General features: G+C 47.0%; 1 protein-coding gene across 2 annotated transcripts in view; it reads left to right on the top strand.

The window, feature by feature from the left end:
• The first annotated feature begins 9,672 nt into the window (after positions 1–9,672).
• ATAD1 (ATPase family AAA domain containing 1) overlaps positions 9,673–17,321 on the top strand; it is a 39,008-nt gene continuing 31,359 nt past the window's right edge. The window contains exon 1 of one of the 2 annotated variants that reach the window (XM_045025597.1): positions 9,673–9,815. The gene's annotated coding sequence lies outside the window, so the exon portion shown is untranslated. Of the gene's footprint in view, positions 9,816–14,343; positions 14,611–17,321 lie in introns of those variants that run through there. The other variant, XM_045025596.1, reaches the window with a different exon arrangement.

The following is a 17,321-nucleotide window of genomic DNA, read 5'->3' as shown; positions in this document are numbered from 1 at the left end:
GTAAATAAGGTTTTTAAAATGTTTAAGAAGCTTAATTTAAAATTAAATTAAAATGCAGAGCCTCCTGGACTGGTGGCCAGGACCCGGGCAGTGTGAGTGCCACTGAAAATCAGCTCATGGGCCGACTTTGGCACATGTGTGCCATAGGTTGCCTCCCCCTGCTGTATCCTGATCTCAGAGGGCCTGGTCAAAGAAGATTTAACAACATACTCAGTCGCTGTAGGATGGTGGTAGAGTGTGCATTTGGCAGACTGAAATCCACATGGCAGTGCCTTCAAAAGCATTTGGGTGTCAGTGTCTTGTGCATTACTGTGGCGTGCGGTGCACTGCACAACATCTATGAGGCCAAAGGTGAGCCATTTCACCAGAAGTGGGCTCAAGACACTGCAGAATTGTTGTAATGGTGCGTGCACTCAGAAAGTACACTTGTCATTACTGTAATAGGATCCACACACATAAGGGAAATCAGAGATGCTTTGTGTGCCCACATAATATGTTTGCAGGGTGACAGGATGAAGGTGAATGACATAGTATAATTATCCCACACTTAAATTATACCCATTTATCCCACAATTTCTGAGGATGGGGCAGCTCAGGAAGATTTTTTTTAATTAATTTTATTATGCATTTTATGAAAACTGTTTATGTACCTCAACACACAGTTTACGGATTACTTTGTTTAATTTTAATTAATTTAACAGAACCCGCTCATGTAGCCTTGTTTGCAAATTAGACACTTTATTTTAAACATGCATGAACATAAAAATTATAGTTTTAAAACTTTTATAGGCAGACCAGCTGTCATGAAGATGTAAAAGACAGTAAACAAAAACTGTGCATGTTAAGAAAGCAAACAAACAAAAGTGCAAAACAGCCCAACTACAGACATTGTCACCGTAGCAGTTTCACTGTTGCTGGAATTGTGTCCTCCCTGTGTTCCCGTTCTCCTTGGCTCTTCTGGTGTGTTTTGCACATGTGGGTTATAGCTGAACAGGTGAGGAGGAATGAACAAGGTACATTTGACTGTTTCACTGTAGTGTTCATTGCTTAGGCCAGGGGTACGCAACCGGTGGCACATGTGCCAAAGGCGGCACGTGAGCTGATTTTCAGTGACACTCATACTGCCCAGGTCCTAGCCACCGGTCTGAGGGGGCTCTGCATTTTAATTTTAAATTAAGCTTCTTAAACATTTTAAAAACCTTATTTACTTTACATACAACAATAGTTTAGCTATATATTATAGACCTATAGAAAGAGACCTTCTAAAAACATTTAAATGTATTACTGGCATGCGAAACCTTAAATTAGAGTGAATAAATGAAGACTCGGCACACCATTTCTGAAAGGTTGCTGACCCCTGGCTTAGGCCATCGACCAGCCAACCCCTGGATTGTCCAAAAGGCTGCAGGACTTAGTAGCATTGAGCGGACTTAGTGTGGAGGGACTGGAGCTAGAGCTTGCAGCCTGGTGGCCATGAGAGCAAGCAACCTCTCAAAAAACTCCTGCTGTGCTCTGTCTTCCTCCGATCATGCTCCAGGAATTTTGCTACCAATTTCTTCTCATACTGGGCAGCCTCTCTTTCTCTTTCTAGTCTTCTGTCCTTCTTCTTTCTCTGATAGCCAAGCTGTTCATTGGCTGTGGCCAACACATCCAGCATCTTTTCATCCCCAGCCAAGGGAGACAGAGACAACCACAGGGGATCAATAAATCAATTAAGTGCTGTATTTGAAGGGAAGGGTGTATTTACCCCAGTTAATAAGCTGCAATGTACTCTTTAAAAGAGCTGCAAACTTAATATCTTCTGTGAATGTAGAGCATTCTGACAACTAATTTTTGGGGGGCTCAGTGTGCGGCCACCAGCTCTTGTCTTTTTTCTTATTGTTTCTCTAGCTTTTTTGGTTGCCTTTTTTTTTAGTTTTGCTAGCTATTAAGTCTGCTGTGAAAAGTGATATTAACAAACACACAAATATCACTTTTCACAGCAGACTTACTCAGCCCTGGCAATCCCATGAACAAATTGACCCCTGGATGGGGTGGTGGGTAGAGAGGCAGCGCAAGCCAGGGGCAATGGGATACTAGGGGAGGCAATGGGGAATGGGGTGGTGGAAGCAGAGCCCAAAGCCCCATGGCTGGAGCCTGCCATCCACCACCCCAGGACTGAAGCCAGACCCCACCATCCTTGGGAAGGTAGGAAACTCACTGCCTGCCTGCTTCTCCAGCTTTTGTGTCTCCAGAGAGGGATTACTGCTTTGCCCCTCCCCCCCAATAACCACACAGAAGGCTGTAGCCACAAGAAAAGGCTTTGGTCGCCGCATGCAGCCACTGTGGCCACATTTGAGAAACACTGTGACTGATATGTGCTGTGTATTGCAGAGAGACATCTCTGAGAAGCTTGGAGACCGGAGTTCATTGATTGTTACCTGCTAGGCAAGGTTAAGACTGACAGAGTCTCAAGGAGTTTGCAGGTAAGGAAGACAGACAGGGAGTTAACACAAAGTCTAATCTCTGGTAAAGCTCACTCTTGCTGAGGCAGAGAGGTAACACGGCAGCTCACAACTCTGGCTATTCTCAGCAGCATGCTACAGGTGCTAGCGCTTCTTGTGCAGTGGGCTGTTCCTCAGAACCGTCTGCAAAGAGGTCCTCTGAATATGGCCCCAGGATGTGCTGAAGCTGCTCCAGTGGCATAGCCTGATCCAGGACAAATATCAGCAACAGAGTTATTTTGTGGGGGTTCATCCAGAGGCTGCAGGCTATCTACCAGCGGTGTCTCTGATTCTGGGGTTATAAACCTGCTCAGGAAATTGTCATGCAGCACTGTGGTCTCTGTGTGTGGGACAGTTCCCAGCACTTGATCGAATTCCTCTAGAAGAGGTAGGTAGACAGGGCTTTCCCTGAGATGTGGTTATCATCCATGGTTTGGCGGTAGGCAGTCTTGAGGTGCTTGACTCACTCCTAGCATTGGTTGGGAGGCTGGTAGATCCCCATTGCCACCAGCCTCTCCAAGATTCCTGTGTGCAGATGGTCTTTTTTATGCTCTTGCTGAAGCCATGGCTTTTATTCTCTTCACATCACAGATTTACCAGAATCTGGCTGTATTCCTCTGGCCAGCTAGCAGCATGCTTAGCTTAGGGCTCTTAGTGCTGGTCATAACCCTAATACACAATAGGGTTAACTATGTTTACCGTTGAGCAGTCCATGTGGAAAGGAAGGGTTAAAATGCTTAGCAGCTGTATTTGGTCCAGGAGGCTGTTTCCAGTTCCTGGGAATAGAGTGGGAAATTTGGGCATAGAAGGGCCAGGAAACACAGGCCTAGGGGATCATGGGACAGCATTGGTGGACTCTCTGAACATGAGCTTGGTGACCTGGGCTCTCACTACATCTACACTTCAAAATGAGTGGGCTTGAATCTGCTCCACAACAGGACTCAGGCTTGGACCCATGCCCCTGCAGGCCTGAGTCTTGAGAGGTTTCTGGTGCATTTCAGAAAGCTTCATGTGTGGACAGTAGGTGGGTTTGAGCTTAAACCTGAGTCTAAGGTTTTCTTTGTAGTGTAGACATACACCTTAGAGACGCTTGGGTACTCTGGTTGCTAGCCTATGCTGAAGCTCATGCCACCACATCTATACTGTTATTGTTACCCGTGCTAGCTAGCTACAATCACACCTTCACTTGCAGTGTAGATATACCCTTAGTAAAAGGGAGAGGTTGGATGAATCCTCCAGCTTCGGATACTGCTGTGCAGTGGATGATTTTTAATAATATCCAATAATAAAACTATTAACTTTGTAATAAACTACCTATCTTTTCATAGCCAAGGTGAAATAGAATCCCAAGTCAGTCAGTGGCTGTTTTGACTTAGGGTACGTCTACACTACAAGACTATTTCGAATCAACTTAATTCGAATTTGTGGAATCGACCTTATGAAGTCGAAGTTGTGTATCCACACTAAATACACTAGTTCGACTGTGTGAGTCCACAGTAACGGGGCCAGTGTCGACTTTGGAAGCGGTGCACTGTGGGAAGCTATCCCACAGTTCCCGCACTCCCCGCTGTCCATTGGAATCCTGGGATTTCCCCCCAATGCATGCTGGGGGGAAAAATGTGTCGAGGGTGGTTTTGGGTAACTGTCATCATTGAACCGTCACTCCCGCCCTCTCTCCGTGAAAGCGCCGGCGGGAAATCTGTTCGCGCCCTTCTCTGGTCGGTTACAGCTCGGACGCCACAGCACTGCGAGCATGGAGCCCGCTGCGATCATCGCTGCACTTATGGCCGTTGTCAACTCCTCGCACCTTATCGTCCACCTCTTCCACAGTCAGCTGCTGAGAAATCGGGCGAGGAGGCTCCGTCAGCGCGGTGAGGACAGGAAGTCACAGAGTGGCGCAGACCTCTCACAAAGCAGGGTACGCCGCACAGTGGAGATCATGGAGGCAATGGGTCAAGTTCATGGTGTGGAACGGCGATTCTGGGCCCGGGAAACAAGCACGGACTGGTGGGACCGCATAGTGCTGCAGGTCTGGGATGAATCACAGTGGCTGCGAAACTTCAGGATGCGTAAGGGCACTTTCCTTGAACTCTGTGACTTGCTGTCCCCTGCCCTGAAGCGCCAGGACACCCGGATGCGAGCAGCCCTGACTGTGCAGAAGCGAGTGGCCATAGCCCTCTGGAAACTTGCAACGCCAGACAGCTACTGGTCAGTAGCGAACCACTTTGGCGTGGGCAAATCTACCGTGGGGGTTGCTGTGATTCAAGTAGCCCACGCAATCGTTGAGCAACTGTTCTCAAAGGTAGTGACCCTGGGAAACGTCCAGGTCGTCATAGATGGCTTTGGCGCGATGGGATTCCCAAACTGCGGTGGGGCTATAGATGGGACTCACATCCCTATCCTGGGACCGGCCCACCAGGCCAGCGAGTACATTAACCGAAAGGGCTACTTTTCTATGGTGCTGCAAGCACTGGTCAACCATAGGGGACGTTTTACCAACATCTACGTGTGGTGGCCGGGCAAGGTTCATGACGCGCGTGTGTTCAGGAACTCTGGTCTGTTTAAACGCCTCCAGGCAGGTACTTTCTTCCCGGACCACAAAATAACGGTTGGGGATGTGCAGATGCCTACAGTGATCCTTGGGGACCCAGCCTACCCGCTAATGCCCTGGCTCATGAAGCCCTATACAGGCGCCTTGGACAGTGAGAAGGAACTCTTCAACTACCGGCTGAGCAAGTGCAGAATGGTGGTGGAGTGTGCTTTCGGACGTCTCAAGGGGAGATGGCGGAGCTTACTGACTCGCTCGGACCTCAGCGAAAAAAATACCCCCGTTGTTATTGCTGCTTGCTGTGTGCTCCACAATCTCTGTGAGAGCAAGGGCGAGACCTTTATGGCTGGATGGGAGGTTGAGCCCAATTGCCTGGCTGCTGATTACGCTCAGCCAGACAGCCGTGCCGATAGAAGATCCCAGAGGGAAGCGCTGTGCATCCGGGAGGCTTTGAAAGATAGGTTACCCTGTTCTCCGAGGAACCTATGACTCTCCAGTTGATTTACAGAGAAGCTGAACCTGAGCCTGTTTCAGTGACTGTTGACTTCGATCTGTGGTTACATACCCATTCTCCAGGTTTCCCCCCTTCCAACATACGTTTTAAAATAACTTTAATGGAACACTGATTATTAATAAAGTTTTATTTAATTATGAATTCCTGTTCAAGGGTTGAAACATGGACGCGGACTGTGGTGGGTACGGTGTGCACTGATGTCCAGACCGCTTCTACACTAGAGGAATGACAGGCTCCTGCTCCTACAGCGGTCTCTGGGGGGAGGACGGTTGCAGGTGGGTGTGCAGGAAGGGGTGGGTTTGCAGGAAGGGGTGAGGGGTGCCGTCTTTGGGACGGAGTTTGGATGCAGGCTCTGGACTGGGGGTTGGGGCGTAGGAAGGGGTGAGGGGTGTGTGGGAAGGGTGAGTATGTGTCCGTGGATGAGGGCTCTTGCTGGGGCTCAGGGCATCGGAGAGGCTCGTGGCTAGGGGGGAAGGGCATGGTAAGGGCAGCCTGCCTTGCCATTTGTGGATGTCAGGCGCTAGGACCCTGGGGCAGCATACACCTCACAGACTGACCCGGGGCAGCATTCACCTCCCAGAATGACCCTAGTGCCTAGTGACTGCAGTCTGTGTGTGTCCTGCTGTTGATCCTGCCCCCAAGTCTGTACCCTGGTAATGGAGGCTGTCCTATGCAATTAAAAAACCCCTCCCCCCCCTTCACACAAAGTCTTCTGACAAGGAAAACGTGACGGAAACAGTGAATAACAACAAACTACTTTTAATACTCAACTACACAGTGGGGGGATGAAACTTGGATTTGGGACTGGGTGATCCAGGAAGGGAAGCACTTCTCACACTTTAGGGAATGAGAGCTGTTTGGTACATGAGCGCTCTGCTGGGGTGGAGTGACAGTTTTCACGGCCCCTAGCGCCCCTCCTTCTTGTGATTTTGGGTGAGGGGGGGACAGGACTTTGTGGCGGGGGAAGGCGGTTGCAGATACAGTTCAGGGGGGCTCTCTGCTCCTGCCTGCGGTCCTGCAGAACATCTACAAGGCGCCGGAGCGTGTCCGTTTGTTCCCTCATTAGCCCAAGCAGCGTTTGAGTCGCCTGCTGGTCTTCCTGCCGCCACCTGTCCTCCCGTTCGCTGTGTGAGCGCTGCTGCTGACATAGGGTCTCCCTCCACTGTCTCTGCTCGGCCGCCTCGGCTCTGGAGCAAGCCATCAGTTCCGAGAACATGTCGTCCCTAGTCTTTTTCTTTCGCCGCCTAATCTGCGCCAGCCTCTGTGAGGGGGATGCCGGGGCAGTTCGTGAAAGAGCCGCAGCTGTGTGATGGGAAAAAGGAAGTGATTTCCTTGAAAAGATACATGTTTGCGAACACTGAACACAGTCTACTCAGTTTCTGTGAACAAGACCATACAGGGCACCTAGTCTCACGAGCTCTCAGGACAAGTTCGAGATTTCGGAATACGCTTTCATTGGCTGCGGTCTTGCACAGGAGATCGGACAAGCGGGGCGGTACAGCTGAATCCGTGTAGCAGCCAGGCCTGGTAAGCACTACACTATAGGCTGCTTAACAGTTAATGGATAGCTGTGCCCTCCCGCTGAAGGCAATCTGTAAAGCATAAAGTCTGACCCTGTTCCAGCCCCTCGTGGCTGTGCACGGGAAAGATCACTGTATGCTTTTCCTCTGTGGCCTCCAACACGTGGCTGTTAAGCAAAGGTCATTGCTATGCAAAGTAAAAGTCAAGCATTCACAATAGTAACAGTACACTAATTGCCCTAATTAGATGCAGCAGTCGCCGAACGAGATTAGCCTGAGGCGGGTCACTCGGAGAGAGAGAGAGCGGATGCTGCTCGAATCCCTGCACAGACCAGGACCGTACGCTGCAATGCTGGTGGAAGCAATGATTCCGCTGTACATTAGGATGGCCTGGCGCGGAAGAGTGTGCTTCCACGGAGCACCAAATAAGGCACCTCTCCCCAGGAACCTCCTGCGGAGACTTTTCGAGCTGCTCTCCGAGAGCTTCGTGGAACTGTCCCAGGAGGATTTCTCTTCCATCCCTATCTGGACCTTCTCTTTATATAGTTTTTTAAGCAAAAGGTTTTATATAGTTTTTACATATTTTTTATTCCTGTTTTTTAAAAAATAAATGTTTCCATGTTTATAGCACTTACCGACTGATCCTTCCCCTGATTCTGAGTCCGGGTTAACGGCCGGGGAGGGTTGGTAGGGGATCTCTGTGAGGGTGATGAAGAGATCCTGGCTGTCGGGGAAAGCGGTATTGTAAGCGCTGTCGCCTGCGTCGTCCTCCACAAACCCTTCCTCATCTTCCCCATCGGCGAACATCGCCGAGGAACTGCCCCTCGACACTATCCCATACTCAGAGTCCACGGTCACTGGTGGGGCAGTGGTGGCAGACCCACCTAGAATGGCATGCAGTGCCTCGTAGAAGCGGCAGGTCTGGGGCTGTGCTCCGGAGCGTCCGTTTGCCGCTCTGACTTTTTGGTAGCCTTGTCTCAGGTCCTTGATTTTCACGCGGCACTGCGTTGTATCCCGGCTGTATCCTCTGAGTGCCATGGCTTTGGAGACCTTCTCGTAGGTCTTTGCATTCCGTTTGTTGGAGCGCAGCTCCGAAAGCACAGACTCATCGCCCCACACAGCGATCAGATCCAGGACTTCACGGTCTGTCCATGCTGGGGACCTCTTTCTATTCTGGGATTGCATGGACTCCTCTGCTGGAGAGCTCTGCATCGTTGCAGGTGCTGCTGAGCTCGCCCCGATGTCCAACCAGGACATGAGATTCAAAGTGCCCAGACAGGAAAAGGAATTCAAATTTTCCCGGGTCGTTTCCTGTGTGGCTGGTCAGAGAATCCAAGCTTGGACTGCTGTCCAGAGCGTCAACAGATTGGTGCACTGTGGGATAGCTCCCGGAGCTAGTAAGTTCGATTTGCATCCACACCTAGCCTAATTCGACATAGCCATGTTGAATTTAGCGCTACTCCCCTCGTCGGGGTGGAGTACCGAATTCGAACTAAAGAGCCCTCTAGGTCGAACTAAATGGCTTCCTGGTGTGGACGGGTGCACGGTTAATTCGAATTAACGCTGCTAAATTCGAATTAAAGTCCTAGTGTAGACCAGGCCTTAGGTACTAACCCCCTTTCCAGCACATGAGAAATTCTAGGTAGGGACACAATGGAGCCACACAGCTCTGTCTCAGAGAGAGGCTAGTTTTAAAACACTGAAGAAAACAAATTAAACTGATGCAAGGACAGACTTATTGAAGACAACAGCAGATAAATGGCTCAAAACCTCAGTGTTTGTATTCATAACATAGATTCTCCTTTAACTTTTTCTATTTTGTATTATTATTGTTATTGAAATTATAATATAAAATGAAAGAAAATAGGAAGATGGGATTTGAAGAGAATTGCCTCAATGTCTCAGAGGGAGCAAAATTTTAATTCTTCAATTTATGTGACTTTCATCATGAGATATCCCAATGGGATTTGCAAACTTCTCTATTTTCAGAAATTGCATTATTCACCTCTGAATTGCATTACTAACCACTTTGGAGATGAATTGGGCAAACTGTTTACCAGCACATAGAAACACTATATAGTAATTTAGGTGAAGAAGTGAAAAATATCACGGTAGTTCTCAAATTGTGGTTCATAGAGCATTTCCTGGTTGTCCATTGAGAGCTAACTGGTCAAATGGCTTTGGTTCTCCTGCTTGTTTCCAGCTGCTAAATTACATGAAAAGACAGATAAAATTACATTAAATATTTTCCTAATATTACATTTCTATGTAAGCAATTGCTGTAGTTGCCATGGGGATGTAATGTGATCTGGAAATGGAGGGGAAGTGGTCTATATGATCATGAAGGGACGTGGTTCATGCAGTTGTGAATGTGAGAAAAAGTGATACATTAGACAGTCTATTAATGGTACACGATATGAAAAAGTTTGAAAAGTTGAGCAGTAAAGTGTATGATTTTCCTTTAAAACAAGATTCTGAGCTGGGTGGCTGGGGCTTCTGGCAACATTCCATCAGGATGCACCATGGCAACTAGACAGAAGTTGGGGAAAAAAGTCTTTTGGAAAACAACATTCAGATGTGGTGGGTGAGGGGATGGGGAAGGAGCTGGAGGAGAGTCATCTGGGCAGAGTGTGAAGATAAGAGCTACAGTGAGGATCAGTGGACATGAAAAGAACACAAAGTAACCACAAGTAATGTAAAGTAAAAGAATTAAGAGCTAATTGCGGAGTCAGGTTACATGAAGAAAAAATGTAAGTAAGAAAGGAAATTTAATAATTAATTTGGAGTTAACTGGGAAAATAATGCCCAAGTAGAATAAGATACAAGAATAAATAGCAGGAGCTGCCACTGTAGCTTCTTGGTGGATGAATAATGTTTGAATATCTTAAAGACCTAGGAAACCAAGGGAAAAAATCTGAATTTCTAACAGGTGTTCGAACTGCAGATAACAACTGAGGAATAGTGGTCCACATTTTCAGGACTGGCTGTCTGATGCCCAGTGTAGATTGGGGGGGGAGGGGAGGAAGAAGAGGCTGCAAAGAAAGCTGTAAGCCACATTTTTATGGCTCCTTGGTCCTTGGGACACTGGGTGCTGATCCAGTCCTGAAGGGCACCTTACAGCAGCTGCAGTTCTAAAGGAAGTTCCATATACTTCTCTTTGAGCAGAAGAATTATGACATAAGGCACCAAAAGTAGAAGGTTGGTGAAAAGCACAATAATAAATCAGAAAGGTCCTCAGGGCTCCATGAGAGACATGAGACATTAGGGGGTAAGTATTAAAATGGTTACTTCATTAAAAAAATGAACTCCTAAAGCAAAAGCTTTCTCCCAGTGTAGTTAATAAATAATATACTTTCCACTTATTTATATAGCACTTTCCATCTGAGGATCTCAAAGTATTTTACAAATGTCAATGAGTTAAGCATTACAAGACCCGTAAGTTAGATCTCCTCACCACCACTTTGCCGATCAGGCTAAAGCTGAAACGATGATTACTAACTTGCCTAAGGGCACACAAGATATCAGGTCAGAACCAGGAAAAGAGCCAAAATCTCCTGGGTCACTGTTCTGTGCTTTCGCTGCAAGACCATTTTTTCCTTTATTTAAATTACACTGAAAGGGTTCCAGTCCGCCTTCTAATAGAGTACTTGTGAAATGGAAGAGTGAAGAGCCTGTAATGACAATTTCATTTAATGAGGTATCTTCCAAACATCTTTCCATACATATTTGCACTGATCACTTAGTCAAGCTGCTTGCTTTTAGGGTTAGAAACCCAGCTTTTTTTCAGATTTTTAGAAATGAGATTAAGTGTCAACCCACCATTTTCCAAACATATTCAAGGGCATTTTTCCATATTCAGGTAAATCTGAGAATGCAGGTGGCCTACTTACAGTAAAATTGCTCCAGGTTATAGAGATAGAGAAAAGTGAGCACAGATGAATAGTTTGGAAACTGTAGCATCTGGAACCATTTTATGCCTCATCTATCAATCTGCGTTTGTGGGAATTGAGAATTAACATTTCAAACCACACTTCCTTACTTCATGACTGATGAATTCCAGATCTGAGGTCATTATTCCACCCCCCAAAGCAATATGGAGATATATTTGTGAAGATCACACTAAAGAATCTTTGTTAACTCTCACTTATGTTGTCTTTTCAATTAAAAGGTAATAATGAAATATATATTGTTAAGGTTGTAAGAAACATTCCATTGCAAGTCCCTGTTTCCACCTCTCAACTTCTGTCAAAAATGCTTTTTAACTGATACTTCTCATAGTGTGGGTCTGAACAAAGATACATATTTTTCTGGAAAGTTTGAATAAAACCAAGTAAGTAGGTTACGAGATACATAAGCTATAACACGTTTGTTTGTTCATTATTAATATTAAATATTTGTTCTCTGCTAGTAAAATAGCTTTGTATTACCAAATTAGAATTGTTTACATATGTGGTACTGAGTGTCCCACTTAACGCTAGGAAACGTTTTTAGACTAATACGGTGTTTGAAGTGTTAAACTGTTTTTGCTATGCATTCTGGTCACACAACTATTTTATTATGGTTTTGCTAGTCAGACAGCTATTGTATTATTATTATGCATGTGCTGGTCAGACACCTATTGTTTAATATGTGCACTTTGTTGATTTTATACCTGTTGTATTATGTGGCTGTTAGGTAGGCATACAATGTGAAAAAATTATCTAAGTTATAACAATTGTACAAAATTTAAGATTTGGACCAGAAGAAAAGGCTGTAGTGGGGTAGGGGTATGAAGGAGAGTGAAGGAAGACAAAAATGATTTTCACTAGTTCATCTTTCAGACTTCACAAAGTATTACACAGCAACTGTATCTAAAAGGCATGGACAGTTTTTACTCAAGGCAAGACCTACTCAGACCTTTCTTTTTAGGTTTATTTAGCATATATAACTAACACAGAAGGTTAGTGTATTAAAATCTTAACTTTTTACCCTTACTTTTTTTAAACTAGTAGATGGTCCTGCAGTAAACAGACAGCTGAGGCAGTAAATTAAAAAACAAACAATAAATGTTTCTTGATTAAGTAGTTTCCTTAAATTTTATATATCACTAGCTATATAAAATCTTAGCGAGATTTGATGCTGTAACCTTCAATCCACTCACATCCACCAAGTTAAACCCCTTCCATAAAAACGATACCCTTTTTTTTGGTCAGAAAACCGCAGACATATTTTTCAAGTCTCTTCCCTTTATCAAAACCAGAGAAATAAGGATAATATTAATAACAAATGTGCCCAGCCTGGAATTACATTATCAAATAGGAGATGTGAATTTCGGTTCTGAGCCAGCAGGAGATAGAAATACTTTGGGAGCAGAATGCTCCTCCCCTGGGGATAATCTTGTTCTTGACAAGCAACCCCACCCCATCATGCCTAATACTAAGAGTGTCACTGATGGATTTGGGAGTGAACCATACGGACACATTCCTTTTTGGGTGGACGGAGAATCAAAACAATTTGATGTTTTTGAAAGATGGGAGAGTAATGTTAGAAGAATCTGATAGACGACTGTCAAACCTTAGAAGTGAAGTTGGTGACAAACTAAAATACACATTTTCTGTACTTGGAATAAGATTTTTAACTTTTTATTTATTGGGTTATTATAGTTTGTAATCATACAATTATTGTACTTTTAGCATAAAGCTACTATACCTTCACTTGGAATAATATTTCAGTCAATTTTAAATTAGAAGTTAAATAGGGAAAGATCCTCAGCTGGTGTAAATTGTCATAACTCCATTGAAGTCAGCAAGCTAAGGATCTATCCCATATTATTTGGGAAGCCGATTTTTAAATTTAATTAATAAAGTGGATAAGGAAAAGTTATTTACTTATTCCCATAATACAAGAACTAGGGGTCACCAAATGAAATTAATAGGCAGCAGGTTTAAAACAAATAAAAGGAAGTTCTTCTTCACGCAGCGCACAGTCAACTTGTGGAACTCCTTACCTGAGGATGTTGTGAAGGCTAGGACTATAACAATGTTTAAAAGGGAACTGGGTAAATTCATGGTGGCTAAGTCCATAAATGGCTATTAGCCAGGATGGGTAAGAATAGTGTCCCTAGCCTCTGTTCGTCAGAGGATGGAGATGGATGACAGGAGAGAGATCACTTGATCATTGCCTGTTAGGCAATGCCCTCTGGGGCACCTGGCATTGGCCACAGTCGGTAGACAGATACTGGGCTAGATGGACCTTTGGTCTGACCTGGTATGGCTGTTCTTATAAGCCAGATGGCTGAAGCATGCTTATGGAATCCATTTTTCTCCATGTGATAAGACACAGCTCAAATAGGATAGGTCCCAGTCTTAAAAAGATATATGTATCTGCTTAACATTATGAGCATGAGGAACACCAATGAAGTCAATGAGAGTACTTGCGCATAAAGTTAAGCATGTATAAGTGTCAGAGGATCAGAGACAATCATTAATAATTTATATACCTCTAACTGCTTGTTCTGAGTAGATTAGTTGATCTATATCAAGTAACTTGCAATACATATGTTTTCATACAGCTAAGTGCATTAGGAAAGTAGTATGTTGGTATATAGATGCTAGAACTGAGGACTAGGAAAGAACTGTTGGGAAAGAACATTCCCAGCCCTGTCACTTACTTCCTGTGTGACCTTCAACAACTAATTTTACCTCTCTGGGCCTACATTTTTTAATCTGTACAACGTGGATAGTAATCAAGGGCGGGTGTGTTCTACATCAAGTCAGAGCTAAATTCCGCAGCAGTTCCACGTACCATTTAAAATGCAGGTCTTTATGCAATTACATAGGACAATGAATTATTCAATTATTGCAGCAGCACTTGTACTATTTACATCTGACCGTACGTTTAGATTTAACCGAGTTGTATATTGAAAAAGGCGGAACCGTTGTCGCCGGGAGCAGGAGACTCTGGCAGGCGCGGCTGGGGCACCTCAGGGCGCAGCGGGTAGTGCGGCTTGGGGCTGTCCCAGCGATGTGCCGCGGGACGGCGAGCGCGGGGCAGAGAACTGGTGTCCGAGTCTGTAGCAATGAGCACGCAGGACCAGGCTGCCGCGGCGGGGCCGGTTCCCCCTCAGCGCGGCGGCAGCGTGACTTGCCGGGGGGGCAGAGGCATCATTGCGCAGCCCAAGGTTGTCGCGCCTGTCGGCGGCGAAAGGGCCTCGGCCGCGCAGCCCGGGGCGGCGCCGAGCGAGCCCCGCAGCTGGGGGCCCATCCGGCCGCGGGTGGCTGCCGGGATCCCTGGGGCCGGCAGCTCCCCATGGGCAGCGGCAGGGTCTGCGTCGGCTTCCAGCTGTCGGTACTGGCGGAGAGAAGCCGGGCTGCCCGCCCGCCCCGCGCCCCTCTGCCCCGTGCGCGGCCGGCCAAGGCGGAACCTTTGTGCGGGGCCTCCTGCTGCAGGGCTGGGGGAGGGAGTTAACAGGCCCTCGCCGCCGGGGCCGGCTGCTTCCTTCCTCCCTCCCTTCCGGCTGGCGCGCGCCGCCCGTGACCCGCCGCCTCACGCTGCCGCCTGGCTCGGGTGAGTGTCCCGCGCGGAGCGGGCTGGGGGCCGGGCCGGGCCGGTCACCGGCGGGGGAGTCCCGCACTTACTAGCGCTTCCCGCGGCTCGGGGTGGGGGAGGGAGAGCGGGACGGTGCTTCCCGCTCGCCACCCACCCACCCGGCACTACATCGCCGGGGCTGCCCCCGGGCCCGGATGCTCCTTCCCCCGCCGCCCGGGCCCGGTGCTCCAGTCCCTGCCCTCCTGCTGCATCATTTCTCGCCCGCCTCTGTCCCGGGGCTCCAGAGGTCATTCCGGGTCCTCTCCGGGCAGCCGGTGCTGCTTCCGCAGTCAGCGGCCACCTTGCTCGAGAGGTGCCCGCGCTATTGTGCCCTTCAGTGACTGGCGATAATATTGTGCCCCTATAGTCTCCTCTGTCTTCAGTTTTTAAAGCACTTTATACTCTGGAATCGTCCCAATACCCCGTCGCTCCTGTTTTGCAGATAGGGAACTGAAGTCTGTAGAGATTAAATTACTTGCACAGGGTTGCATAGGTGGTCTGCAGTTGAGCTAGGAATAGACCTGACGTCTCCCGACTTTGCCGCTTTTGTGTTTTCCTACCTTACCCATTTTGGCGTGAATGGACAGTGTAGGCCCACAATGGTGATCAGCCTATGATGTTCACACTTTGTGGGAAACAGCACGGATAAAAATCAGTGATTTAAAAAAAATGGATTTTTTTATTTAAATTGGGTGGAATAGATCTGGACAAGGAGAAGTCAAAATAAATGGGAGAAGAGAGGGTAGAAACAAAAGTGAAACTGTTTGAGCAGTGTATTCTAGAAGTCTTGAGGTCTTTCTGAGCACAGCTTTCATTGATTTGAGATCTACTATACCATTCTCTCACTGGAAGGGAAAACCTATAATAGCAGCAGGCCTTAAAAGAGACCCAGTTTGGGGCTCATCTCTTTCTGAATTGTGAAGAATATGTATTAAGGTTATAACAATGAACAAGAATGCACTTTTATGTAGAAATCCATGATTAAATTGAGTCTTCCTGACTACTGATTTAAATCAAATCCACCCTGATGGGAAGAGTCTATATGTTGCTTGAGAGAATCCTTTAGTTCACCCAAATACTAAAGAAAGGGGTTGGTGCGAGCTCTTCTTTTTTTAGGGTTTCCCTATGAGCTTCTGGCAAATTTACAGCATGGTTTTTGGATTAACCTGCAATAGGGACTAAACCATACGTAATTGATGTCATCTGCCCTCAGATAGAAATGAAGTCCAGTACCCCAATAACTATTTGACAGTTAGGCCTACTGTTGTTGTATGTATGTTGAGTTACATCTGTTTCCCAGTTATAAATGCCCCCATTTAACACTATCAAGCTTTCTTGTATTAGATCAAAATATTCTGGGTTTAGACTTTGGTTGAAGGTGAACTGGTGATCTCGGGCATGTGTAAAATAAAAACAAAAAGTGGTTTGACAGTTTCCAGATGAGGAGAGGTGAGGGGAAAATAAATTTACCAATTATAAAAACAAATCTCTCCGTTTTTTTTTTTTTAAAGTACACCTCTACCCCAATATAACGCAGTCCTGGGGAGATAAAAAAAATCTCACTGCGTTATATCGAACTTGCTTTGCTCCCCCCCGTTCCTTGTTCCCTGACCGCCCCCTCCAGAGACCCCCGTCCCTGATCACCCCCAGGACTCCACCTCCTACCCAACCCTCCTGTCCCCTGACTGCTTCGACCCCTATCAACCCCCCTCCCCCGGCACTCACCAGCAGCGGCGGGAGGCAGAGTAGCCTGGCCCCAGCCCGCTCCACTCCGCCACCTCCCAGCTGCGTTGCTCCGCTGCCAGTGAGTGCGGGGAGGTTGAGGAAAGGATGCCCCCTACACTCACCGTGTCGCTGGGGGGCAGCTGGGGAAAGGTCCTGCACTCACCTGGCTGGCGGGAAGTAGAGCGCCACGGCTGGGAGCTGGCGGAGTGGAGCTGACTGGGGCTGGGCTGCTCTGCTTCCCGCCACTAGTGAGTGCAGAGGGTGTCCTTTCCCCAACCTCCCTGCACTCTCTGGTGGCACCACTGCTGGTGAGTGCGGGAGGGACCCCTTCCCCCAAGCCCCCTTTCCCGAGCGACACGCTAATCCCCTGGGCCACTCTGGGACTGCGGGGCCTCCAAAAGTGCCCTCCCACAGCTCCTGCCCCCAGACCCTGGGGGGGGGAAGCCCCTGACTGCCCCCAAGACCCTCTACCCCTTATCAAAGCCCTCTGCCCCGGACTGGCCCGGCCCCCTTAACACACTGCTCAGAGAAGTGTGTCAGAGCTTTACCACCTTGTATGCGAACCCGCCTTATATCGTGTCACGTTATATCAGGGTAGAGGTGCCATAACAGCTGGGAGATAAAAAGCTGAAATTGGCAGGAAAATAGGCCTTAGTTAGAAATGTTTGTAAGGAGTCAGATGAAAAACATGTTTTGATTTGACTGAGTTATTAGGATTAAAATTCAACATGGTTTTATGTACCACTGTACTATTTTTGGTGGTGTACAACTTTTTTTTAGCACTTTTTACTGACAGTCTAAGCAGAATTGGTATAGCTAATTTAACTGTTCAATGCACATACATGCTTCCAAACGGCGCATGTTGAATGAGCAGTTCTCCTATGGAGCACATTTTTAACATGTATTGGCAGAGTTTTCTATGACCTTAAACCCTTTCCTCATTTACTAAAGTGCACATGCAAAAA

This window comes from Mauremys mutica, chromosome 7 (genome assembly GCF_020497125.1).
Source record: "Mauremys mutica isolate MM-2020 ecotype Southern chromosome 7, ASM2049712v1, whole genome shotgun sequence".
Classification (NCBI taxonomy): domain Eukaryota; kingdom Metazoa; phylum Chordata; order Testudines; family Geoemydidae; genus Mauremys; species Mauremys mutica.
Note: the sequence above shows the minus strand (reverse complement) of the source record. Positions and strands in the feature narration are given on the sequence as shown.